This window comes from Microcaecilia unicolor, chromosome 2 (genome assembly GCF_901765095.1).
Source record: "Microcaecilia unicolor chromosome 2, aMicUni1.1, whole genome shotgun sequence".
In the NCBI taxonomy this organism is placed as follows: Eukaryota; Metazoa; Chordata; class Amphibia; order Gymnophiona; family Siphonopidae; genus Microcaecilia; species Microcaecilia unicolor.
This window is the reverse complement of record NC_044032.1, coordinates 166,774,328-166,800,835: the sequence shown is the minus strand read 5'-3', so window position 1 is coordinate 166,800,835 and position 26,508 is coordinate 166,774,328. Positions and strand designations below refer to the sequence as shown.

The 26,508-nt window shown below is 42.5% G+C and overlaps 1 long non-coding RNA gene across 1 annotated transcript; it reads right to left on the bottom strand.

Moving 5' to 3' along the window:
- Positions 1-3,579: 3,579 nt before the first annotated feature.
- LOC115462996 lies at positions 3,580-20,290 on the bottom strand. Its single transcript, XR_003940980.1, has 3 exons — positions 20,226-20,290; positions 6,502-6,503; positions 3,580-3,609 (listed from the first exon to the last, which is right to left on the bottom strand). It is a non-coding gene; the product is annotated as an uncharacterized LOC115462996 (long non-coding RNA).
- Positions 20,291-26,508: the final 6,218 nt, after the last annotated feature.

Sequence of the window (26,508 nt, the reverse complement as noted above, 5' to 3'; positions counted from 1 at the left end):
AAATAAATAAAGGGTTCCCCATTCTGGGGCTTACCTGGACTCCGGGGTGGTCCGGCTCACTTTTGAACAAATTCTGACCTCATTGGGGCAAGTGGCTGTTTTTGAGCCTCCTGGGATGTTCCAGGGCGGGATCAAATGTGCCCCAGTTTTTTTGGACCCATTTTAGGTCCAGAGAAGGTCTGGAGCAATTTGGAGGCTGTGGAGAAGAAAAGCACAGCTGGCATGAGCAAAAGCACCACCACAAATGAGCAGGGCAAGAACGGGAACTGGAAAGAAATTGGCCAGCTTCCAGCCTGGTCCTCTTGAGCTCCCATGCATACGTGATAATATGCTCTGGAACTCCAGTAGGCCCGAACTAGAGCTAGGGACTAAATTTTTTAGCAGTCCCAGCAGGCTCCCACAGGAAATTGTGGTTGTCCGTCGGTGATGTCAGGGGTCCACCTGGACCAAAATGGAGGTTGGGGGCCACCAGAGAAGTGTCTCCTTATAAGGTAAGAGGTCTTCTGACCTCAAGATTTGTTTATTTAAAGTTTTTTGGGTTATTTTTGGAGGACTATTGTTATGGCTTTCCAGATATGTTTTTAAAATTTCCTTTTTGTGGTCAGGGGGTCCTGAGGTCCTCTTTAGGTGGACTCAGGTGGGTAGGATTTTAAAATTTATTTTTAGTGGTTATTTTTGCTGTATTTAGCGCAGAATGCCTAACCATGCATCTGGTGCAGATTTTTGAATTCCGACAGTTGCACCCAGGAACGTAAAAATAATTTAACACTAGCGCACCTTAGTAAACAGGGCCCTTAGAAATTAAATTCATTACCTAAACATCTTAGATTCCTAGTAGACTATGAGGGCGTAATCGAACGCGAACGCCTATCTCCATGGGCGTCTATGTCCAAAAACGGGTATGTGAAGAGGCGGGACAGACCGTATTTTTGAAAAATTGGACGTTTTTCAGCTGGGAGTTTTTTTTTTATTTCCATTTAATCATCAAAAATAACATAAAATGTTAATTACAGAAAAAGAAGAAAAAAAAAAGATATCACTTATACATAGGTAAATTTACATATTTTAGACCACAACTTAAGGACAAGATACAAGGTAAAGATTTCTGAATAAATTCATAGGAAAAAAAAAGCAAACCAAAGGGCAGAGGCATGAGGGGCACCCACAGCCAAAGAACTCAGCACTTTCACTCTCTATTGGGCGTCCTGGGTTAATCTATCACTACTTTCTTTGACAGTTAATAATTCTCTCAATTTCTTGGGTTCCATAAATATATAATTAGCTGAGTCCAGGGATATTATACAACGACATGGAAATATTAACTTAAACGAGCCCCCTATAGCAAGGGTTCTAGCTTTTAAATTCAAAAACTCTTGCCGACGGGCTTGAGTCTTCCTGGTTAAATCAGGAAATATACACACAGTTTCCCCAAGAAATTTATCATTCAAACGACAAAAATATAATTTAAAATTATGCATCTTTCCATTTGCGTTTGTTTTTTTTAGCGATAATGGAAACTAAAAACGCCCAGCTCAAAAACGTCCTAATCCGAGCCATTTGGTTGTGGGAGGGGCCACAATTCGTAGTACACTTGCCCCCCTGACATGCCAGGACACCAACTGGGCACCCTAGAGGTCAGTGTGGTGGACTTCAGACAACGTTCCCACATGCATAGCTCCCTTACCACGGGTGCTGAGCACCCAACCCCTTCCCCCAAAACCCACTACCCACAAATGTACAACATTATCATAGCTCTTAGGGGTGAAGGGGGCACCTACATGTGGGTACAGTGGGTTTTGGAGGCCTTCCATTTACCAGCACAAGTGTTACAGGTAGGGGGGATGGGCCTGGGTCCACCTGGCTGAAGTGCACTGCGGTACCCATTAAAGTGGTCCAGGGACCTGCATACACGCAGGCCTCTAGGACTTGTTGCTGCTATATAGCATTGGCACACCAGTTGACACCTGAAGTCTAATCTCTCCGAAAACGTCCTTTATTGGAATAAGCACACTTACTCACAGTTAACTGCAGAATAGAGGTTGTGCCCCACTGGCAACGAGTCTCCCTGGTACTGAGATTAGCAGTAGGTCAGAGCTGGCAGAATGGTGTACAATGCCCTCTTTCAGCCACATTCAAGGTAAGAACTAAGTTTTGTAACGTGGCTAACACGTGAAAGGGATCTAAAACTGGCTTACAAAAATGGCCACTACCTCATGGACTACCGGAAACAAAACAGGGCACATTCTGACCCAGTAAGCAGGGGGAAAAGCACCATGGGAGTAGAGCCTACCAACTACCAACATCGTGAGCATTTGCCACAAGCTAGTGGAATCACGGAGCCCAATACCCTACACCCACCACAATGCATTGCTGATGTGACTCTGCAGTGTGCATAACAGAAAAGGTGTCACACTCACCCGAGAGCCACATCAGAACCAGGGAAAGGCTGTCACAGGATAGAACACATTCTGCTGTCATGGAGGTGGGTACGGCATTTGAGGCTGGCATACAGGCTGGAAAAAAAGTTTTTAAAGTGGGGTTTTTTTGGTGGAAGGGGGTTAGTGACCACTGGGGGAGTCTGGGGAGGTCATCCCTGATTCCCTCCAATGGTCATCTGGTCAGTTGGGGCACTTTTTTGGGACCTGTTCGTGAAAAAAAAGGGTCCAAAAAAAGTGACCCAAACTCGCGGTAAAAACGCCTTTGTTTTCGATTATCAGCTAAAGACGCCCATCTCTCCTTGGCCGATAACCACGCCCCAGTCCCGCCTTCACCACGCCTCCGACATGCCCCCGTCAACTTTACCTGTTTCCGCGACGGATTGCAGTTGGAAACGCCCAAAATCGACTTTCGATTATACCGATTTGGGCGCCCACGGGAGAAAGACGCCCATCTCCCGATTTGGGTCGCAATATAGGCGTTTTTCTCTTTCGATTATAAGCAGGTATGAGGCTCATTTTCAAAGCACTTAGACTTACAAAGCTCCATAGGTTACTATCAGGGGCATTTTCGAAAGAGAAGGGTGCCCATCTTCCGACACAAATCGGGAGATGGGCGTCCTTCTCTCAGGGTCGCCCAAATCGGCATAATCGAAAGCTGATTTTGGGCGTCCTCAACTGCTTTCCATCGTGGGGACGATCAAAGTTCCCGGGGGCGTGTCAGCATTGTACCGAAGGTGGGACGGAGCGTGCTTAACAGGTGGGTGTCCTTGGCTGATAATGGAAAAAAGAAGGGCGTCCCTGATGAGCATTTGGCCGACTTGGTCCCTTTTTTTTACGACCAAACCTCAAAAAGGTGCCCAAACTGACCAGATGACCACCGGAGGGAATCGGGGATGACCTCCCCTTACTCCCCCAGTGGTCACCAACTCGCTCCCACCCAAAAAAAATAAATAAAAAACATTTTTCCAGCCTCTATGCCAGCCTCAAATGTCATACCCAGCTCCCTGACAGCAGTATGCAGGTCCCTGGAGCAGTTTGTAGTGGGTGCAGTGTACTTCGCCTCCACCTACCCTCCTCTCTTCCTTCCCGTTCACATTAATTGATTTGATTTGCTTACTTTATTTATTTTTTGTCTATTAGATTGTAAGCTCTTTGAGCAGGGACTGTCTTTCTTCTATGTTTGTGCAGCGCTGCGTATGCCTTGTAGCGCTATAGAAATGCTAAATAGTAGTAGTAGTAGTAGTACTTCAGGCAGGCGGACCAAGGCCCATCCCCCCCTACCTGTTACACTTGTGGTGGTAAATGTGAGCCCTTCAAAACCCATTGTACCCACAAGTAGGTGCCCCCTTCACCCATAAGGGCTATGGTAGTGGTGTACAGTTGTGGGGAGTGTATTTTGGGGGCGGGTTGGGGGGCTCAGCACCCAAGGTAAGAGAGCTATGCACCTGGGAGCAATTTGTGAAGTCCACTGCAATGCCCCCTAGGGTGCCCGGTTGGTGTCCTGGCATGTCAGGGGGACCAGTGCACTACGAATTCTGGTTCCTCCCAAGACCAAATGGCTTGGATTTGGTCGTTTTTGAGATGGGCGTCCTCGGTTTCCATTATTGGCAAAAACCGAGGTTGCCCATCTCTAAGGTTGGGGAGGAGGTGATCCACTGAGGTGGATGAACACTGACTCCCACAAGAGCACGACGGTTAAAGGGAAGTGGGAAGTGGACCAATGACTCCAGGGAAACGGGATACTGATGTATAAAGTACCACTTTATTCACAGACTCGACACAGTACCGTGCATATGTGTGTAGATATATACATTCCGTACACTTATTTCTTTGCAATTTTAAATAATTTTTTAGAGGTTTTCTGTATACAATTTAAACAAATCTCTTTGCCTGTTTTATATCACTTTATATGTGTATGTATATTTATTATTTATTATTTTTTAATTATTATATGTTTTTTGACTAATTGTTTAGACTCCTGAGGCAGGCCTATTGGCCGAAACACGGTACTGTGTCGAGTCTGTGAATAAAGTGGTACTTTATACATCAGTATCCTGTTTCCCTGGAGTCATTGGTCCACTTCCCACTTCCCTTTAACCATCTCTAAGGTCGACCATCTCAACATTTAGGTCGACTATCTCTAAGGTCGACCTAAATGTTGAGATTTGGGAGTCCCTGACCGCATTATCAAAACAAAAGATGGACACCCATCTTGTTTCGATAATACGGGATGCCCTGCCCCTTCGCGAGATGTCCTTAGAGATGGGCGCCCTTAGAGATGGTCGTCCCCGTTCGATTATGCCCCTCCACATGTAACCTTGTAAATCTAAGGAGTCCTTTTACTAAGCGATGGTAAAAGTGGCCTACGGTAGTGTGGGCGTGTGTTTTTGGCATGCGCTGGGCCATTTTTTAGCATGGCTGGGAAAATTTTCTTTTTTCAATGGTGGCAGTAAATGGCTGTGCACTAGAATTAAATGTAGTGCATTGGCTATTTACTGGCTGAACCCTTACCTCTACCCATTGATCTAGCGATAAGGGCTCACGTGCCACATGTGTGGTAATCATGCAGCGCCAATGTGGCCACACTGCTGATTATTGCTGGGAACACCCCTGTGGTAGAAAATAGAAAAATATTTTGCACAATGGGAAACAGCGCGTGCCAACTTTGACATTATCATGGGTGGGTATGCTAACTGGGCGGTAGTGTCAATTTGGTGTGCGCTACACACACAGTAGCCCTAACGCTGCTTTGTAAAAGGGCCCCTCAGTGTTTGAAAATATGTCCTTCCACAAAATGCTGAAAACATTCTTGATGAGTAATGTGTTTAATAATGACAAAATATGATTCAACTGTTAATGATTGTAATACAAGTTAATTTTAAAGATTGTTTTTCAACTTTGTCTTGACCGATCAGAGCACTAGGGTTCTGTATTGTTGATTACTACTACTACTACTTAACATTTCTAGAGCGCTACTAGGGTTACGTAGCGCTGTACGTAGAAGTAATTCTGTTTAAAAATGATTGTTTAACTTTGATTGTGTGAAATTAAAGTTGCCATGCAGAAGATAAGACACAGCTCTAATTAATTTGGTATGTGAAGGGGAGGATGGTGCTTGCTTTCCAGGTCTAGCCTGGCCACCTGGAGTTGGGGAGTATGTGACCACGTTCCCACAAAATGGCTTGCTTACCTAAACAGAGAAGCATTCTGTAATTTTCCGTAGCTCTGAACATGAGCTCTAAGCCTAATAAAAAAAGGGGGGGGGGGGGGGCTTGTTATAGCAGAGTGAGAGCTCATCTGTGAGTAACGTACGTACTGCGCAGAGGACTTGTTCCTGGTCTAAAAAGCTCCTGGCTTTCGCTGTAACAGGCCCCCCAGCTGATGATAAGAGCTTGGATGATGTATGGACCAGTGATGTTGTATGTATATAATGTATTATTGCTTCCTTTCCTGGTCTAAGAACTCTTAGCATTGCTTAGATGTAGAGACCAGTGATGCAATGATTGTTTATATAGATAATCATTGTGTTTATATAGCTAATCATTGTATATACTTTAATCATTGTAGAATTTAGCACCTCTAATAAAGATTTCATTTATCTAATACAAATCCAAAAGAATCCACGGTAATTATTGAGTAGTCTGTGTCAGTGAGACAGGCTGTAAATCCATAGCAGTACAATGATATTATCTGTCTTCGATGCTTCTCCGAAAGTAATAATCTATGTCTTTTGGTGTGATTTAATAATCTATACTTACTGTTAGCAATCTTTTAGTGTTAGCCAATGCTGTTTATTGCTTGTGAGCCACATTGAACCCATAGTTTGGGATAATGTGGGGTATAAATATAACAAATTAAATAAATTGTATTACAGTATTATTGACCTTGTTGTTTCTATTTTAATGCATTTTATATTGTAAACTGTTTGGATGTTTTTGTGCTTGGGTGCTTGAAACTTGAAACTAGAATACTGTCACTTTCATGAGTAAGTGTACATGTACACATGTAAGTGACAGCAAAGCAACTAAGCGCTATTCTGTAAGGGTATGAATAGGTCATATACTCCTAATTCTACAAAATGCGCCAAAACTATGCACAAATGTGGGCACATGCCCAATTTGTGTGTGCATTTAATTGAATAATGTGCTAATTAGTGCCGGTAATTGGCATTTTAACAAGCAATTATTGACACTAATTAGGGGCATACATTTGCACCATGTTTCAGTTGATGCAAATGGCTGCACCTAAACTTAGGTGCAAGTCCTAGGTGTAACTGCTGTTCTATCAATTATGCCTAACTTTAAGTGTGGCTTATAGAATAGTGCTTTTTTTGGTGCCAATTTTTTAGGCACCCTATATAGAACCTAACCCATAGAGCATAAAAATAAGGGGATGTTCATGTGGGCAGAGCATGGGAGGGGCATGGGCAGAGTGTCACACATGCAACTTATAGAATACTATGGGGCCCTTTTACCAAACAGCAATAAAAAGTGGCCTTGTGCTAAAATCAATGTTTTTTTTTCTAGTGAAAAAGGTGCCGGAACTCAAATACCAGGCCACCCTTCAGGAGTGGGGTGATCACTGAGGGACCCACCCCACAATAGCCACGTCCCCTGCAACCAGTCACAGAATCTATGACAAAGCAGAAAAGGTGTGTAGAGCCTGAGCTCTTTCATTCAAACTTGAGGACCATGAGTCAATTTTAGTAGACAATGGAAAAGGTGCTGGTACTCAGTACCCCCACGTACCCCCTCAAAAAAAGCCCTGGCTAAGACCATTTTTACCACTGGGATAAAATGGGCATTTTTTTCCATTTTTTAAAATTAATGACCACATGCCAATTTTCCCATTAGCATATGGCCATTAGCGTGATCCCCTACCACCACCTGTTTTATAGGCGGTAGGAACTCATGTGCTAAACCTATGTGACTTTTGTCCCCCCTGTCCCCCCCTCTTGGCGGCCCTGCCCCTGACTGTGTAGATTCTAGTCAAAGTCAAACTGATTTGCCCACGTCTAAACTGTAGAGGTTGAATTCACAAATAAACTCTTTTTTCTTTTCTACAGTCTGAAAATAAGATGTGTAATACAGTAAAGTGAGGGAGATGCGTGCACCACAATTGAAACTATATAGTGTAAAACCAATGTTTCAATCACTTGGAAATGGGGAGAACCACTCATTAAAAAGTGACATCAAAATACAAGGAAACCAATTTCTCTATTCAGTAATTTTTTTAAACCCTTATTTAAACTATCATGTATTCCGGTTATTTAAATCTGGCAGCTTTTCTTTCATCACAGATGTTCATTTCCTGAGAGAGGAGATTGAATGCTCTAGCTCTGATGCCCTAATGAAAGGTGATAGTGTGAATTAGTGTCAGACTGCTTGCTATGTCTGGCGCATCGCTAGCTGATCAAGCATCATCTTAGATAAGGTTTGTTCTTCTCAGAAATTCAGAGAAAAGCATCATTTCACTTCGGAAGCAAGCCTGAATTGTTTCTATTGCCACTAAAATACAGTATTTGAGGAAAAAAAAATGAACAGAAAGAGGGAATGTGCCAGTCTCGGTGTGCAGGGTAGAGATTATTTTGCAATAGATCTAGAATTATTTAAAATATTTAAACTTTTCTGATACATTCTCAAAACTTTTGTAAAATGTCTTGTTTGAACCACAAGCTGAAATGCATTTTTGAATCTTAAGAGCAACATGACAAGGAGAGCACATGCTTTCCTACACTACTTGGTAATACCTTATTAATGTTCAAGGAAAAAAGGTACAGGAGTTGAAAAGTCCTTCTGATAATTTATTGCCATGCTGATATTCCCCAGCAGGCCTTTGATTGGAGTCCATTGTAATCATGGCTATAGTGAAAGAGACATCTGTCTGCTGGGAAATGGATCACAAATGTTCAAGTAATTTTACACAACCCATCATAAAGCCATTAGACAGTAATTACTGCTTAAATTTCTGTAGAAATAAATACTGACAGTGCAAAACCAATCTGAGAGTGAAACATTTCTCCCCTAAGGAGAATCACCATCTTCTACAAGGAAAGGGGGTGTTTTGTAATATGGTCTCTAATTTTTTTTAAATTAATATACTGTTATGAGGTTTTAGCTTACTCATTTTCAAAACAGAAAAATGTCCAAAAAATGACACTTGCGGCATTTGGATCTTTTATTTCCCCCCAAACATCCAAATCGCTATTTTTGAAACCCAGTTTAATATGTTTTCCTACGCAGTTCATATGAAGGACATCCAACTCATATGGGGGAGTATTGGGGCAGGATTTGGGCATTCCTAAGACGTGGATGTTTTTCTGCCATAATGGAACAAAGCAAAATGTCCAAGGCTACAAGTTGGACATTTTGAACTAGACCTGTTTTAATAATGACTAAGTCACAAAAAGATGCCCTAAATGACCAACAGGCTTTATGATAGCTTCAGATGATATGACCAGTCCTATTAGAACAGCAAGCAGGTCCCTGGAGTAGCCTATTGGTTGGTGCAGTACACTGTAGAGAAGGGGACCCAGGCCCATATTCCAACTATTACACTTGTGGTGGAAAGTGTGAGTCCTCCAAAGCCCACCAAAAACCTACTACACCTTCATATAGGTGATACCTACAGACATAAGGGCTATTGAAGTGGTGTATAGTTGGATACAGAAGGTTTTCGAAGGGTTTTGGAAGGCTCACCATACAACATAAGGGAGCAATGGTAAGATGTGTACCTTGAAACTTTTATGTGGACTCCACTGCAGTGCCCCTATGGTTCCCCACTGCTCTGCTGAGATGGCTATGTGGCCAGTGTACTAAGAATTTTGGCTCCCTATACATTCCAAAGGCTTGATTTTGTGCATTTTTCACTTAGATTTTTTTTTTCGAAAACGGTCCAAAGAGATAGATGCACTGAGCACAACAATGTCTAGCAAATGGCCATTTTTGAAAAAAAAAAAAAAAAAGAGAGAAACATTTTTCAGATTTGAAAATGGCTATATTAAGTATTGGATTTTTTAAACATTTTCTACAAAAAGTCCAAAGTCGGATTTAGACATCATATCGAAAATGCCCCTCTATATGATTCACAGTCAATGGCATGATCTTATAGTATGTTTTCCCATGGTAAGCATCTTAAAATGCTAGAGTCTCACTGGGGGAAGGGGGGATTTGGATTTGCATTTAGTTTATACCTTTTCAATAGTACATTAAAGTGATTTATTGGTACAGTGGTTATAGTTATTGTCCTTGGAGGGCTTACACTCTAGAATTAATTAATCCAAAGTATCTCTTCCTAACAAAGACGAACAGTCATATCCATGTGATGGAACACAATATTTTAATATTTTTTGTACATTTTTGAGGAACTCAGAATTGAATTCCAAAAGCTCTCTCTGATGTTTTTAAACCTGTAGCCTGAAATTGCTGAAAAATTGTTGATAATCTAGGGGATAAAGTTCAAAGCCATTTATGTGCATAAAATAGAGATTTATAGATAGGATGGGCTTGTTATAAATTCCTTCAAGTTTAATAAAGTAGCGGTATGTGTGTGATGCCATTTTGTGTAAACTTTAAACCATGGTGAGGAGTTCCTGGGGATGGAGATGGGATGGAGTGTGGATTTGCAGGAGTTCCTTTGTATTTTCAAAACTATGCATATATTGTTTCAAGAAAATTCTTTGTTTATTAAATAGCAGGTGCAATTCTCTGTGGTAAGTAAATTAATGGAAATGCTTCTAAAACAGAGAATAGTGAGGCCTCTGATTGTAAGACCCGAGGCAGCATGGTTTCACTAGAGGCAGGTATTGTCAGACAAATCTTATTCATTTCTTCGGTGACCACAGAGTTAGATTGAGGGAGAGTGCTAGAAGTGTTGTACTTAGATTTTAGCAAAGCCTTTGACACAATTCCACATCGATGACATAAATAAACTGAGTGCCCTTGGTATGGGCCTTAGAGTGACTGACTGGGTTAAAAACTGGTCGGGTGGAAGGTGACAGAAGATAATGGTAAATGGAGCTAAGGAATGGGATGTTGCCATTGGTGTGCCTCAAGGGTCGGTTCTTGGACTGGTTCTTCTTAACATTTTTGTAAGAGATATTGCCGAAGGGCTGTCTGGTAAGGCTTGCCTCCTTGCAGATGAACTGAACCATAAATTTTTAACAAATAATATCATACCAGGTCTTGCAGTATTGATTGTCTACTAGTTTTGCTTTCAGAGAAGGAAGAGACTCAAACTGTTGGTGACATTTACAGTTATATTAGAACCCTGGTATCTGAAGGAGTACATTTTCTGAACATCTGTTAATTTTCTTTGCGCATGAGATTACATACAGTTTGGCAGTAAAATGGATGCAAAACATCTGGCCAGAACTGATTACTGCAATGAGACCTTTAAATAAAATTGAGTGCTATAGACTCAGTTTGCGAGCGAGTACACAAGATGACTTCCCCGTTTGTATTCAAATTGCTTTGTATGCCTCAGTACCTTCTTCGTGTTTGTCCTCAGAGTGACCTCTTTCAGACTCACATTTGAAGCAAGTTTGGAAAACTGCTTCATATATCAAACTTAATTTCTTCCCTTTTTCTCCTGCTGGAAAATTGACATTTAAGATGTTTGGCCTGTGTGAAGCTTTTCCCCTGACAGCAAGGTTCAGGATGATATATATTCTCTTTTGACGTTTTCAGGGCAGACTTTCTTGCAGCAAATATTTTCTCTTTGCATTCTGTAGGATTACTAAACAGAAATATACAGTGACATAATTAAAGAATCTGCCTGACATAGCCACAAGTTTGAATGCTATATTTTCGCTATTAAGATTCTGAAACATTTATGGTTCCAATAAAGCAAATTATTTTGAGCCACAGGAAGATGAATACACAAAAAAAGTCAAATAACAATAGTTATAAAAAGGGTTATTCATGAGATTCTCATAAGGTCTGTGTTCAGCTTTTGTTTTCAGTATTTACTTTTCCCCTTTATAACTAGAATAAATGTGGAAGAAATTCAGTGGAAATGACTCATAATATTTCAGGAAAGTATTGACGTTTATTTTGGTGAACAGCAAAATAAATAAATAAATAAATACAAATTTACAAAACTCTTCAGCAAAAGAGAAACAAAGGGCTCCTTTTACAAAGCAGTGGTAGTGATTCCCGGTATGGCAAATGTGACAAAGCCCATTCAATTCCTATGGGTTTTCTTGCATTTGCAGCGTAGGAATCAGTACTGTGGCTTTGTAAAAGGAGCCTAAAGTCAGGTGAGAGGAAATTAGTACTCTAGAGCAGGGGGTTCCCAAACCTTTTGTGAGAAACACCACATAGCATTCAGGGCTAACTTTTCCATTAAGCAAATGAGGCAGTCACCTAGAGCATCAAAACATTAGGAGATGACAAAATCTCAGAATACTTCACAAAGCTTTTTTGTTGTTGTCCATGATTTTTTTTTTTGATTTTAATCATACAAGATACAGAGTGAATCATATTAAACAATGAATAAGCTATAACTAAATAAAACAAGAAAATTGAGGCATGTTGAATATAAAATGCCTGAAATGTATTTTTTTCTAGGTCAGACCATATTCACAAATTTTAAACATGAACAATGTTTGTGAAAATTATCCCTCCACCATTTGTTTCCCTCTGGTCCCTTTAAGTCAGCACATGAACTTTGTTCCATGGTTGCTCGCACTTCTAGGTTAGCCATACTGTCTCCACACCTCCCCTTCCCCTCCCCAAAAGGCCAGGGCTGCCAGGAGCCAGTACAAGTGTTAAGCGCATCTACTATAATAAAACGCACCTCCAACGTTGTGAAGCTGACTCCGTGGCTTCAGTGAAGGGTTCGTAACTTCGTAACATTCGTAAGTCTGTCACATCTCTCTCTGCCCCGCCCTCACGTCAAAATGTGATGATGCGAGGGCGGGGCACAGAGAGATGTGACAGACTTAAGAATGATACGAACCCTTCACTGAAGCCACGGAGTCAGCTTCACAACATTGGAGGTGCTTTTAATTACAGTAGATGTAAGGAAAATGAAGGTGTGCTAAGTGATTTTGTATGTATCTCCCCCCCCCCAATCTGCTGTTTAACAGAATGCATATTAGGTTTGCTGCAGTCCAGTTTCACAAGTTTGAGGTTTTGATGGGCTAGCATCAGAGTTCTGAGGTTCCATTATTTGTAGAATTGTTTGCAGAGGGGTGAGGGTGAGGGGGTCCTGATACCTGAGAGGGGGGAGGGTTCCCGAGACCTGAGAGGGGGGAGGGGGGTCCCAAGACCGGAGAGGGGGAGGGGAGGGGATCCTGAGTCCACAGGGGAGGAGGGGAGGAGGGGAGGGGGTCCTCATACCAGGGGGGAGGGGTCCTCATACCAGAGGGGGAGGAGGGGGTCCTGATACCACAGAGGGAGGGGGGGAGGTATCTCTGTCACACACACACACTCTCTCTCTCACACACACTCTCACAGTCAGTGTCTTTCTCTCACTCTCACACAGTTTCTCACACTATGTCTCACACTGTATCACATTCACTCTCTGTGTCACACACTCACTCTCACACACTCTTGGTCTCACACACACTCTCGGTCTTACACACTCGGTCTCATACACTTTCAGTCTCACAGAGAGTCTGTGTATTGCACATATACTCTCTCACACTCTCTCTGTCTCACACACACTCTCACACACAGTGTATCTGTGTGAAACACACTCTCTCACTCACACTCGCTGTGTCTCACATATGCACTTGCACACACTCTCATTCAAACACACACACTCTCATTCTCACACACACAATCGCTCTCTCACAGACACACTCGCATCCAGTCTCACTCTCTCTCTGTCACACACACACACTGGCACATTCACTCTCTCTCTCTCACACAGTCACTCTCACACACACACTCTCTCAAACATACACATTCCAAGGAAAACCTTGCTAGCGCCTGTTTCATTTGTGTCAGAAATGGGCCTTTTTTACTAGTAAGTATATAACAATCACCACACTGGCCAGGCCAAAGGTTCATCAAGCCCAGTATCATGTTTCTAACAGTACACAATCCAAGTCACAGGATAAGCAGTTGACTTTCCCAAGTCCATAATGGTTTATGGACTTTTCTTTTAGGAACTTGTTCAAACCTTGTTATGCTAACTGCTTTTATCACATTTGCTAGCAATGAATTCCAGACTTTAATAAGGGATGGGAATTGATATACTGCTGTTCTGTGGTTTTAGGGAACAGAAATCCACGGGAGACGTATGTGTTAGGCGGGGAGAGTCTGATAGGTACGGACGGAGAGAGGGATCTTGGGGTGATAGTATCTGAGGATTTGAAGGCGACGAAACAGTGCGACAAGGCGGTGGCCATAGCTAGAAGGTTGTTAGGCTGTATAGAGAGAGGTATGACCAGCAGAAGAAGGGGGGTGTTGATGCCCCTGTATAGGTCGTTGGTGAGGCCCCACCTGGAGTATTGTGTTCAGTTTTGGAGGCCGAATCTTGTTAAGGATGTAAAAAGAATTGAAGCGGTGCAAAGAAAAGCTATGAGAATAGTATGGGATTTGCGTTACAAGACGTATGAGGAGAGACTTTCTGAACTAAACATGTATACTCTGGAGGAAAGGAGAAGCAGGGGTGATATGATACAGATGTTCAAATATTTGAAAGGTATTAATCCGCAAACGAACCTTTTCCGGAGATGGGAAGGTGGTAGAACGAGAGGACATGAAATGAGATTGAAGGGGGGCAGACTCAAGAAAAATGTTAGGAAGTATTTTTTCATGGAGAGAGTAGTGGATGCTTGGAATGCTCTCCCGCGGGAGGTGGTGGAAATGAAAACGGTAACGGAATTCAAACATGCGTGGGATAAGCATAAAGGAATCCTGTGCAGAAGGAATGGATCCTCAGGAGCTTAATCAAGATCGGGAGGCGGGGCTGGTGGTTGGGAGGTGGGGATAGTGCTGGGCAGACTTATACGGTCTGTGCTAGAGCCGGTGGTGGGAAGCGAGACTGGTGGTTGGGAGGCAGGGATAGTGCTGGGCAGACTTATACGGTCTGTGCCAGATCCGGTGGTTGGGAGGCGGGGATAGTGCTGGGCAGACTTATGCGGTCTGTGCCCTGAAGAACACAGGTACAGATCAAAGTAGGGTATACACAAAAATTAGCACATATGAGTTATCTTGTTGGGCAGACTGGATGGACCGTGCAGGTCTTTTTCTGCTGTCATCTACTATGTTACTATGTTACATTCAAAGCAGCTTACATAGTATATACAGGTACTTATTTGTATCTGGGACAATGGAGGGTTAAGTGACAAGGAGTCACAAGAAGCTGCAGTGGGAATTGATCCTAGTTCTACTACTACTACTATTTATCATTTCTATAGCGCTACAAGACATACGCAGCGCTGTACACCATACACAAAAAACGGTACTTGTTCAAAGAGCTTACAATCTAGTTCTCCAGGATCAAAGTCTGCTGCACTCACCACTAGGTTGCTCCTCCACTCAGATGGGGGAGATGTTAAGTGAAGAAGTATTTTCTCCGATTTGTTCTAAATGTACTACTTATAACTTCATTGTATGCTACCTAGTCCTTGTAGTTTTGGAAAGAGTAAACAAGAGATCCATTCCATTCCACTCATGATTTCAAAGACATCTATCATATCTCCTCACAGTTGTTTCTTCTCCAAGCTGAAAAGCCCTAGCCTCTTTAACCTTTCTTCATAGGGGAGTTGTTCCATTCCCTTTATCATTTTGGTTACCGTTATCTCTACCTTTTTGTAATTGCATTAGGGGCCTTGTTTACTAAGCCGTGCTAACATTTTTAGCACATGCTAAAAATTTGCACTCACTAAACACCAGAAACGTCCATAGGAATATATGGATGTCTCTAGCGTTTAGCGCACACTAAAAACACTAGCGCACCTTAATAAACAGGACCCTATATTTTTTCTTTTTGAGATGCAGTGACCAGAATTGCAAACAATATTTGAGGTGCAGTCATACCATGGTGTGATACAAAAGGCATTGTAATATTCTCTGTTTTTTTCTCCATACTACTTCAAAAGGCTAAATAGGTTAGGGCTCTTTATCTTGGAAAAGAGACAGGTGAGGGGAGAAATGATTGAGGTCTACAAAATCCTGAGTGGTGTAGAACAGGTAAAAGTGAATTGATTTTTCTCTCTTTCAAAAGGTACAAAGACTAGGGGACAATCAATGAAAATACATGGAAATACTCTAAAAAGAAATGGGAGGAAATATTTTTACAAAGAATAAATGTTCTTTGAAAAAGACTCTGTGGAACTCATTGCTGGAGGATGTGTTAACAGTGGGTAGCGTATCTGGATTTAAAAAAGGTTTGGGAAAAGTCCATAGTCTGTTATTGAGATGAACGTGAGAGAAGTAACTGCTTGCCCTGGTATTGGTAGCATGGAATGTTGCTACTATTTGGGTTTCTGCCAGGAAGTTGTGACCTGGATTGGCCACAGCTGGAAGCATAAAACTGTGCTAAATGGGCCATTGGTCTGACCAAGTATGGCTAATCTTATGTTCTTAAGGTTCTCTATTTTTTCAGTGCAATCCAGCCTCTGACCTGTGTCCTCTATGTTTTATCCTCTTGAAGCTCACTGAGAAAGTTGTATCTAGTGAACTCCATGACTTTCTTGAAAAATCGAACATTATCTATTTCAGGCAGTCAAGCTTCTGACAGGGATGAAGTAGAAAGACCGCACTAGTAGCCTTACTGAATGATGTCCAAGCTAACTTGGTCATAGGGAAGGAGGCCCTTATACTGCTACTGACTCTGACTCATTCATTGTTCCTTAGGGTACGTGGCCCTCCTCCTCTCTGTCTCCTACTACTTCATTCTGCACTCCCCTCTGTCTTCTCCTGCTGTCCTCTATCCTGTCTCTTCCCATCTTCTCCCCAAATGCCCCTCTCTCATCTCATACCCCCTCTCTTCCCCGTCTGTTCCCTACACTCTTCTTTGTCCTCCCTTTTGACCTCAATTGTCCTTTCTTTTCCCTTTCTGACCCACATCCTACACTCCCTCCTGCTTCCCAACTCTCTTTTCCTTCCTCACACCCCCAAAATTTCCTCTCTTTGCCCCACCATCCTTCTTCCCTTGTCTCGGCATCTGTAAGTACCAGTGTTCCCCACTTAATTGTTTCTCTCACTGCTTTCCATAATGCTCAATGACCCCCATCTTCCTCTATCCACCTCTTTTTCCCCCTTCTATCCTACCTAGTGCTGGACTTCATCCTTTCACTGGATAATCATAAAATCAAACGTTAAAATACATCTTTTTCTCTCCTTTCCTTGCTGTGGGTGAGTGGCTCTCCATTTGTCTCTTTAGTGGCCTGAGCTCATCAGTGGCAGCTGCAGATTTAGTATTGAGCTTAGCTCCCAGAAATTAAGTAGACTGCAAAACAGTATAGAACAAGGGCCTAGAAATGCAATGCAGCAGAGGGCTGGATGCTAAGCAGGCATAAAACAGCTCTCCCTACATGTGTCTCTTGTATTCTAAGTTGCTGACTTCTGTTCCTGTTCCACATATGATGTTTTCTGGTACAGGTTGAAAACTAAAAAAAAAAAGGGAAGAGATTGGCCTTGGTAAGAGATATGCTGGCCATGGCTAGGGGTTTCACTGAATCCTTTCAAGGCTTTGAAAGCATGCCACTGTTTTGTTTTTTTAGTTTGTTTTTTTAATCTGCCCTAGTGGAATCTCAGATCTTCCCAGCAGAATCTCTTGGCAATATCTGAACCTTCAGAAATAAAACTTAAAGCTACATGTCACATTTGCTTTAGTGTTATAGATGTTATTTATTTATTTATTTATTTATTTATTTATTTATTTATTTATCATACTGGATAGACTGCCCTTCTGTTTACAGAGAGTTTTACAGTAATAGCAAGTCAGGCTAACTTAATTAACCAATAAAGCATATATATGACCATCATAATCAATTCCAAGTTTCTGTCAAACAGTTCACAAATATCAACATTGGGGAGATCTAAAAACTACTGCATTTGCTCCTATAATAACCTGAAGCACTGTAGTGTATTTTTAGCAATCCAGACTCTGGGACAATTGCATTGATGAAAATGCTAGTTGATAAAAATGGGTCTTTAATTTCTTTTTAAAGATATTTAAGCAGTGCTCTAAGCAAATATTTGTGGGGAATGAATTCCACATTGTTGGAGCTTGGTAGAAGAAAGCAGCTTCTGTAGTTGAGTCCAAATGGTCCTTTGAAAGTGGAAGCAGAACCAGGTGATTCTGGTTGTGGGACCTTAAACTACATAAGGAGGGGCATTTTCGATATGATTTCGTCTAAACTTCCAGTGAGGAATATAGCCATTTTCAAAACAGAAAAACATCTATCTTTTTTTTTTTTCCAAAATTGGCTATTTCCTAAATGTTTTTGTGCTCTGTACGTTTATCTTCAGGTACTACGGATGATTTTAATGACAGGTTACATATTACTAACAGCAGATCAGCAATTTCATGCTTGAGTTCTTTGAGTACCCTAGGATGTATGCCATCCTGTCCAGGTGATTTACTACTCTTTAAGTTGTCAATTTTGTTCAATACATTTTCCAGGTTCACCGAGATTTCTTTCAGTTCCTCTGCATCATCACCCTTGAAAACTAATTCAGGTACAGGCAGATCTCTTACATCTTCTTCCATAAAGACAGAACAAAGAATTCATTCAGTTTCTCTGCTATGGCCTTATCCTTGGTCTATGCCCTGAAAATGGCAAGGACAAATCAAGATCAGGTATACATATGAAGTATCACATCGTACCATATGCAATGAGTTTATCTTGTAGGGCAGAATGGGACTGTAGGGTCTTTATCTGCTGTCATCTACTATGTTACTATGAAGAGCAGTTTCGATATGATGTCTAAGTCTGACGTTTTGATAAAAACATCCACAATTCAAGTGGGGAATATAGCCATTTTCAAAACAAAAAAGTCTTTTTTTTTTTTTTGAAAATGGCTATTTGCTAGATGTTTTGTGCTCTGTGTGTTTATCTTTTTGGTCAATTTTTGAAAAAAAAAGTCCAAGTGAAATTGCACAAAATCAAGCCATTGGAATGTCTGAGGAGCCAGCATTCTTAGCAGACTGGCCACATAGACATCCCAGGAGAGCAATGGGACACCCTAGGGGCAGTGCAGTGGACTTCAAATAAATGCACATCTCACCATTGCTTCCTTATCTTGTCTCCTGAGCCTCCCAAAATGCACTACCCCTAACTGTACACCACTACAATAGCCCTTATGGTTAAGGGGTCACCTATATGTGGGTATAGTGGGTTTCTGGTGAGTTTTGGAAGGTTCACAGTTTCCACCACCAGTGTAACATGCAGGGGGAACTATGGGCCTGGGCCCACCTGTCTACAGTGCACTGCACCCACTACTAGACTACTCCAGGGACCTGCATGCTGCTGTATTGGACCTGGGTATAACATATGAGGCTGGCATAGAGGCTGATAAGTAATGTTTTTAATCACATTTTATGGGGGGTGGGAGGGGGTTAGTGACCACTGGGGAGTAGGGGGAGATCATCCCTGATTCCCTCCAGTACTCATGTGGTCAATTAGGGCACCTTTTTGTGTCTTTTTCGTTAATAACAACAGAGGAGTAGTGTGATGAACAAGAATCTTCCAGAAAGCCAAGGAAATGGGGTGAAGAGAAATACTCTTTTACTGTATATAAGGTTGGACGCGACATGGCACCGTGTTTTGGCAACAATGCCTGCCTCAGGAGTCTTTAAAAAGACTACTTATTGGTAGACAGCGATAATGCAGTGCAGAAATAAACTGTGAGGCATATTTTCAAAGCACTTAGCCTTCCAAAGTTCCATAGGTTCCATAGGAACTTTGGAAGGCTAAGTGCTTTGAAAATATGCCTCTGTGTGTGCCACAGCTTCCTTCCCAGTTCAGGAACACTACCAGTGACCTGGCTCACTCTCTAGAAATAAAGTTCGAGCAGACGTCTCAGTCTTTCCCGCAGACTGAGCTCACCTGCTACCAACAACTTCATTCCTATGAAAGTCGAGTCCAACCTTATTTACAATAAAAGAGTATTTCTCTTCACCTTGTCTCCTTGGCTTTCCGGAAGAGTCTTGTTGATCATGCTGCTGTTGTTGTATTGCTCCTCTCATAGTGGATCCAGTTTCTCCACTTTGGTTGTCGATTCTTATTTGTTAGTAAAACAGGTCTAGACCAAAATATCCAACTTATAGCCCTGGATGCAGTGGGGTTCCTAGGGGGTGGCAGTGGGTGTGGTCCGCCCCGGGTGCACGATGCTGGGGTGGTGCCGCTCGTGCCTGTCCGCCATTCGTTCCATGCTTCTTCTCTGTCCCGGAACAGGTTACTTCCTGTTCCGGGGCAGAAAAGAAGCATGGAATGAACGGAGGACAGGTGCGCGGCACCCCCCCAGCTGCGTGCACCCGGGGGGGGGGGGGGTGTCGCGCTGCATCCGGGGGCGGGGCACATCGGCGATCCGCCCCGGGTGTCAGCCCCTCTAGGAACACCACTGCCTGGATGTTTTTGTTTTGTTCCATTATGGCAGAAAAATGTCCAAGTGTTAGGAATGTCCAGATCCCGCCTTAACATGCCCCTGACACACCCCGTGTGATCTGAACACACTTCTGATGGACTTCATAGAAAAAAAGTCTAAAATTGGTTTAGAAAATACCAACTTGGATATCTTTGTGAGAAAAACATCCAAATGCAGATTTATGCTACTTTTTAGACATTTTTCTCTTTTGAAAATGAGCCCCTATATCTCTTACATGTTAAGTGTATAGTGCTGCGTACACCTAGTAGCGTTATAGAAATGATAAGTAGTAGTAATACCAAATCTGTTGTAGAATACTAACATTGCACACCAAACTTTAGACAAGACCACTTATACCATGTTTATGGTTGGTGACACCTAAATGTGGCAGTTGGGAAGGAAAACAACTTATGATCACCTAACCTTCTGGAAATCATTAAAAACTAACCTGTTCAAAAAGGCATACCTGTTGGAACTTGGGTAGTGAGCCCTTGTGCCACGACTGAGCATGGTGAAAGAAGAGCTGCGCTGTACTCGGTCAGGCAGCCGAACAACCCCTAGCTTCACCTGGGACGTGACCGCCGTTCCCCAGGAGTGAGGGGTTGAGCCCCCAGGTGCAGGCGGCCACCAGGACTTCGGGAACAAACGGGGTTGGGCAGCCGCCGGCCTGGCTGGATGTAGCAGCGGGAAACCAGTTCCAATCCACGAGTCAGGACAACAGCTGGGAAGAGATAGTGGAGGTCACTCCAAGGGTCCGGGCTGGCAGAGAGGCCAGGAATAGACAGGCTCAGTCCAAAGGTCAGGGCTGGCAGCAATACAATGGGTAGTCGAGATTCAGTCCAAGGGTCTAGGCAGGCAGCAAGACAACGGGTAGTCAAAGTTCAGTCCAAGGGGTCAAGGCAGGCAGAAGTCAGAGAATAGTCAGGTTCAATCCACAAGTCAGGAACACAGAAATGTAAATAGTAGAACACACGATCTCGAGCACAAAACCTCTAAAGCAATAGAAGCCGAAGCAAGGTATGAGGGAGACTGCAGCTCTTAAGTAGTTCTATCATCAGCAGTAACTCTGAGCAGCTGGAGAACACAATCTGGATTGGTGGCTGCTGGAAAAAGGAGGCGCAGCAGCGAAAGGCGGCCAATCCCGCACAATCAGGGGCGGCAAAAGAACCGCACCGGAAACAAGCCCCATTTTTGGAACGCCGCAGTCCGCATGGCCAGCCTTCAGGCTGAATCGGAATAGCTGGCCAACATGGCCAAGAAGACTGACCGGAAAGACTGCACCAATGGCCAGCGACCGGAATGACCGGCCGTCAAGCCCGGACACCATAATCTCGAGGTATAGACAGCCATCGCGACTGGACCGATCATGGCCGGCCACCGCTACTGCGAGCAGGGCCGACGCTAAGCTGACCGTGCGGGCCGCACCGCAGGTGAGGGACGTAACAGTAAGCCACATTGAGCCTGCAAATAGGTGGGAAAATGTGGGATACAAATGTAACAAATAAATAAAAAAATAAATGCAACTGTTCTATAAAATGTATGGAGGAATAGTCAGAATGCCCCTGCATACCCGTGTCCCTTGCACATTAATGCATTAGCAGGCGAGTGAAGTTAGGTGCACAATTTATAAAATAGGGGCGTAAATCTGTTATACTTTGCAATGGCGTTAGCGACAATTAGTGCTTGTTAATGCTAATTATTGGTATTTTATCACTGGTTAGTTGCCAATTTAGTACTAATTAATTAATTATATTGCACACATACCTGCCGTATTCTATAGCAGTGTGCCTCACTTTGGGCACCATTTATAGAATTTGGGAGTTAATGTTTAAATGCAAGTGGGCAGTGGGAAGTGCATGGGTGGGGTGTAAGGATGCCTAACATTTACACATGTAAATACTGTAAATGATGTGCTAAAATGTCACATTTAGGCATGCACGTTTACACCTGTGATTGACATAGCATAAGTGAGCATTCCTAGGACTTTCCACCTCCCCAGGGGCACCGAGTGCCACTGTTCCCTCTAAACTGAGCAGGAGTCCTCCAACTGCATTGCTACCAGTGGGGGGCAGTGCTTCAATTCTGTGCTTTCAGTTGCTAAGGACAGGAAGGTTTCCTGGAGTCCCACAGAACTTGCCTGTCTCTCATTATTGAAAATGTGATAGGGAGTCAGCACCACCCACTGGCAGGACTCCCATTCTGCTTAGAGGGAACAGCTGAATACTGGCACCTTTTCCACTGCCTGATAAGATTGACCCATTTCCCCTAAGTATTAATGAAAAAGCCCTGGCTCTGCATTTCAATGCTGCCTTTATAAAAAATCTGAGGCTGGCTATCGTGGTAGTAAATCCTCTTAGTGATAACGCCACCCCTGAAGGATAGCCTGGCATTTGAATACCGGCACCTTTTTTGTAAGAAAAAAAATGACTGAGTGATGCCTAAATGTAGGTGTCTAAATATCAACTTACTCTAGGATTCTGTAATGGAATCTGGGCGCCCAGATGTCATCATAGAATCAGAGCTGAGCATGCTGCATCTAGAAGACACATTTGTGAAACCCAGTTATAGATTTGCTCCCTATGTGGAGAATGATAAAGGAAAAGCTAACATGTTAAACAAATACTTTTGTTCTATGTTCTTGAAAGAAAATTCTCAAAGGACCACAGTTAGCTGACAAAGGTATATATGGATATAAAGTAGACACCACATCCTTTGCTGAAAAAAGTGTTATGAACTGAGTCTCTATAATTGGAACAGTGTTTGTTGAGTAATAAAGCTTTGAAGTCACACGTTTGATGAATTAGGGTCTATGAAGTTGTGGCAGTATTACAGTGCTGAATAGCATTTGCTCTTTTTCTTTCTTTTTGTTTTTTATACCTCTGTAATAATCCTTCTTTTCCCTGATGATAATGCTATATTTAATTTGGTGGTTTCTGTTTTTCTCATGATGTAATTTTGCTTTTTCTTTATTACTTGCTAGTTTTCTGATGTAATAACTAGTTTAGAATCAATAGCAAAAGTGTTTATAAACATCTTATAAAATTGAAAGTGGACAGTCATGGGACCAGATAAGATACATGCCAGAATATTGAGGGCACTCAGAAAGATTCAGGAAGTCTTCTAAAAGATTTGTTTAATGGAGATGGAAGGGGTTCCATGGGGTTCGAGAAGAATGGATGCATTTGCTTTTCACAAAACTGCTAACAGAGAAGAGGTAAGAAAATTAACACAACTACACAAGAGATTTAAACCTCAGTCATTCTATAAAGAAGCTTCTAACTAACCAGATTACAAAGGAGATGATATTCTACCTCTACCCTCCACAACTTCTCTGCTGGAGATAAACACTGATAACTGTGCGGGATTAAAAAAATATTTACCTGATGTATTCTTTACAATACTCCAGGCTGCAATAACAAGAACTGCTTCCTTCTCTTTTGTATCTGTTTAGAAAGATCAGGATAAATTGGAATCTTCAAATCTTGATGTCGAAAAAACATACAGAAAAGCAATTCTTTATCCGAAATCAAAGCCAAGGTTACAATCATTGTACTAGTCTGGACCAATTGATACTCCGATGTCTCTAACAAAGCAGAGGCAGCAGTTTCTTCCATTGGAATAACTGGTTCAGGTTGACTGCTATCACCTTTCTTCCTTTGTGCAGGTATATAATAACACTTGACCACCAGTGGAAACAGAATAGATAGAAGATATGTACAAAATTTCAGAAAGATATCTCAGAAACCTATCTTTAGGGGGGACAGTAGGTGACATGAAGGGGCATTTTCGAAAGAAACGTCTAAGTTGGAATTTGGATGTGTTTGTAAAATGTCCACATTCACAGGCAGGGAAAAGGCCATTTTTGAAAAAAGATGGATGTCCATCTTTTGTTTCAAAAATACCAAGGACGTACTTAGATTTGGACGTCTTTGATTTTCGGCGATTTTTGAAACCAAAGACGTCCAAGTCTAAAATGTCCAAATGCAAGCCATTTGGATATAGTACACTGGTCCCCCTGACATGCCAGGACAGCAATGGAGCACCCTAGGGGGCACTGCAGTGGACTTCATAAAATGCTCCCAGGTACGTAGCTCTCTTACCTTGTGTGCTGAACCCCCCCAAAACCCACTACTCCCAACTGTACACCACTACCATAGCCCTTACGGGTGAAGGGGGGCACCTATATGTGGGTACAGAAGGTTTCTGGTGGGTTTTGGAGGGCTCACTGTTTCCTCCACAAATGTAAAAAGTAGGAGGGGTAAGGGCTTGGGTCCACCTGTCTGCAGTGCACTGCACCCACTAAAACTGCTCCAGGGACATGTATGCGCTGTCATGCACCTGAGTATGATATCTGAGGCAGGCAATCAATAATTTTAATGATTTTTTGAGGATGGGAGGGGGTTGTGATGACTGGGAGAGTAAGGGTAGGTCATCCCCAATTCCCTTCAGTGGTCATCTGGTCATTTTGGGCACCGTTTTGTGCCTTAGTCGCTATAAAAACAGGTCCGGATGAAAACGTCCAAGTTTTAGTCTTGGACGCCTCTGCTTTTTTCCATTATGGCTCAAAGATGTCCAAGTCTTAGGATTGCCCAAGTCCCACCTTCACCATGCCTCCGATACGCCCCCCTGAGATTTGGATGTCCTTGTGACGGACCTCCGCTAGAGACGTCCAAAATCGGGTTTCGATTATACCAATTTGGACGTCTTGAGAGATGGACGTCCAAGTGCCGATTTATGTCGGAAGATGGACGTCTATCTCATTCGAAAATGAGCCTGTTTGGAAAATTAATCAGCCTTAAATTGCCTTGCAGCATTTTTCAAAGTTTCCACTTTAGAACGACAGAGTTATCTTTCATCAATGCAATCTGAATATTCTTCACAATTTCCATAGTGGTCTGCTACTCTTCAAACTTAGTACTTCATCTATGAATATTTTGAATGTTTTTATTAACCTTGACATATATTACTTGACTTTCTTGCTTAAGTAAATTATTTTGTGAAGCTATCACTTTCCCCAAATCAGCAATGGCTTCCTAAATAGATTTTAGGATATTAACAGAAGGTCTCTTTAAATCAAAAGCTGCAGTCATAGTATCCTCCATGGTTAAGTGGATTTCCAACAAGGGCACTGAGGCAGCCACCACCTCCATGGTATCTGTCCCACTTCTTGTGCTGGCTACATGGGCTTGAATGTGGGCCCATTCTGGCCTCTTCCCCTTTTGCTGCCTCAGTGACATCGCTTGCTGACACCACTGCTACTGACGTAGGTCATTGAGGAACTTTCACCAGTGGTTGAGAAGGGAGAAACCTCAACTCTGGTCTAAGACATGATTCTATCCCAGCAGCCTCAGTCATTCCATCTGTCTCCAGCATTTGCTGTAGTGGGTAAATGCTCTCCACTACCACCAAGGCTGTCCTTTTTCCGCAGGTGTACTTCACAGAGTAGCACCCCGGCCTTGAGCAGATATCCTTTCTGCCCTAAATCCTGATCACAGGCCGGACACCCCAATCCACCCAAAGCTCTGACTCCTTCACCAGTTGTTGCGAGTGAGACAACTGCTCCCCAATTCTAGCACAAGCTTAAGGTGGCACTTCAGAATCCCCTTTCTCCTTCTTCAGGTTACTTGGCAGGGGCTTGCAGGCAACCAAAGACCCTTATAAAAGGCAAACACTTATCGCCTCTAATCTCCTCCCCCCTGACTCTCTCCCCAACATGGGCACTATCTTTCTGCATTTTTCTCCAAAGCTTCTCCCCTTGGGCTTGGCTTTCCCCTACCCAGGATCCTCCTAGTCACTCCCCCCAGGGGTTCTATATCTTAATAATCCCCAAACTAATAGGGGATTACATAACTAATAGTATTCTGTAAGTTGCATGCATAAATGTTGGCCCCTCTAATAACTACGTGCTATGCTATTTGAGCGTGTAATTACAGAATAGCAATTAGGCATGGTGATGCCATGTTTGCACATAATACACTTATCCACCTTGATGGTACTATTGTATAAATTTATGCACACAATCAGTGGGTAAATTTAAGTGACCTGTTATGCATTGAGAAGGACAGTGTCTCTCCTCTACCAGTTTGTATAGCTGAAGCTTAAAGGTAGCTGGATATGAAAAACAAGATATTCATTTTGATCAATGCTTAGCTGCTTCTAAAAGTTGAATACTGTGATCTAGATTTCCCTTGGAAAAGCAGCTCTGTCACTTTCAGAAACAAGATTTTGAAGGGGAAAAGTATTTCTGTAGATGAAGGTTGTTTTTATATTTCTTTCTGGTAGTATATGACAAAAAGTAAAACGGATTATACTGCTATAGGTAAATGCCAGTAAAAGTTTGACTCATTCCTTCCCACTGTAATGGGAGCTGAGGTTTCACAGCAGCAACCTGGCATGGAGCTATTCTAGCCTGAGATAGAAGTAAATATATTCTGGTCTAAAGGCATCAAATTAAAGGGGTGTCTGCACGGATTAAACCTTTTGTGGGTAGATGAAATACCAGAGGTGATTAGTGAAGA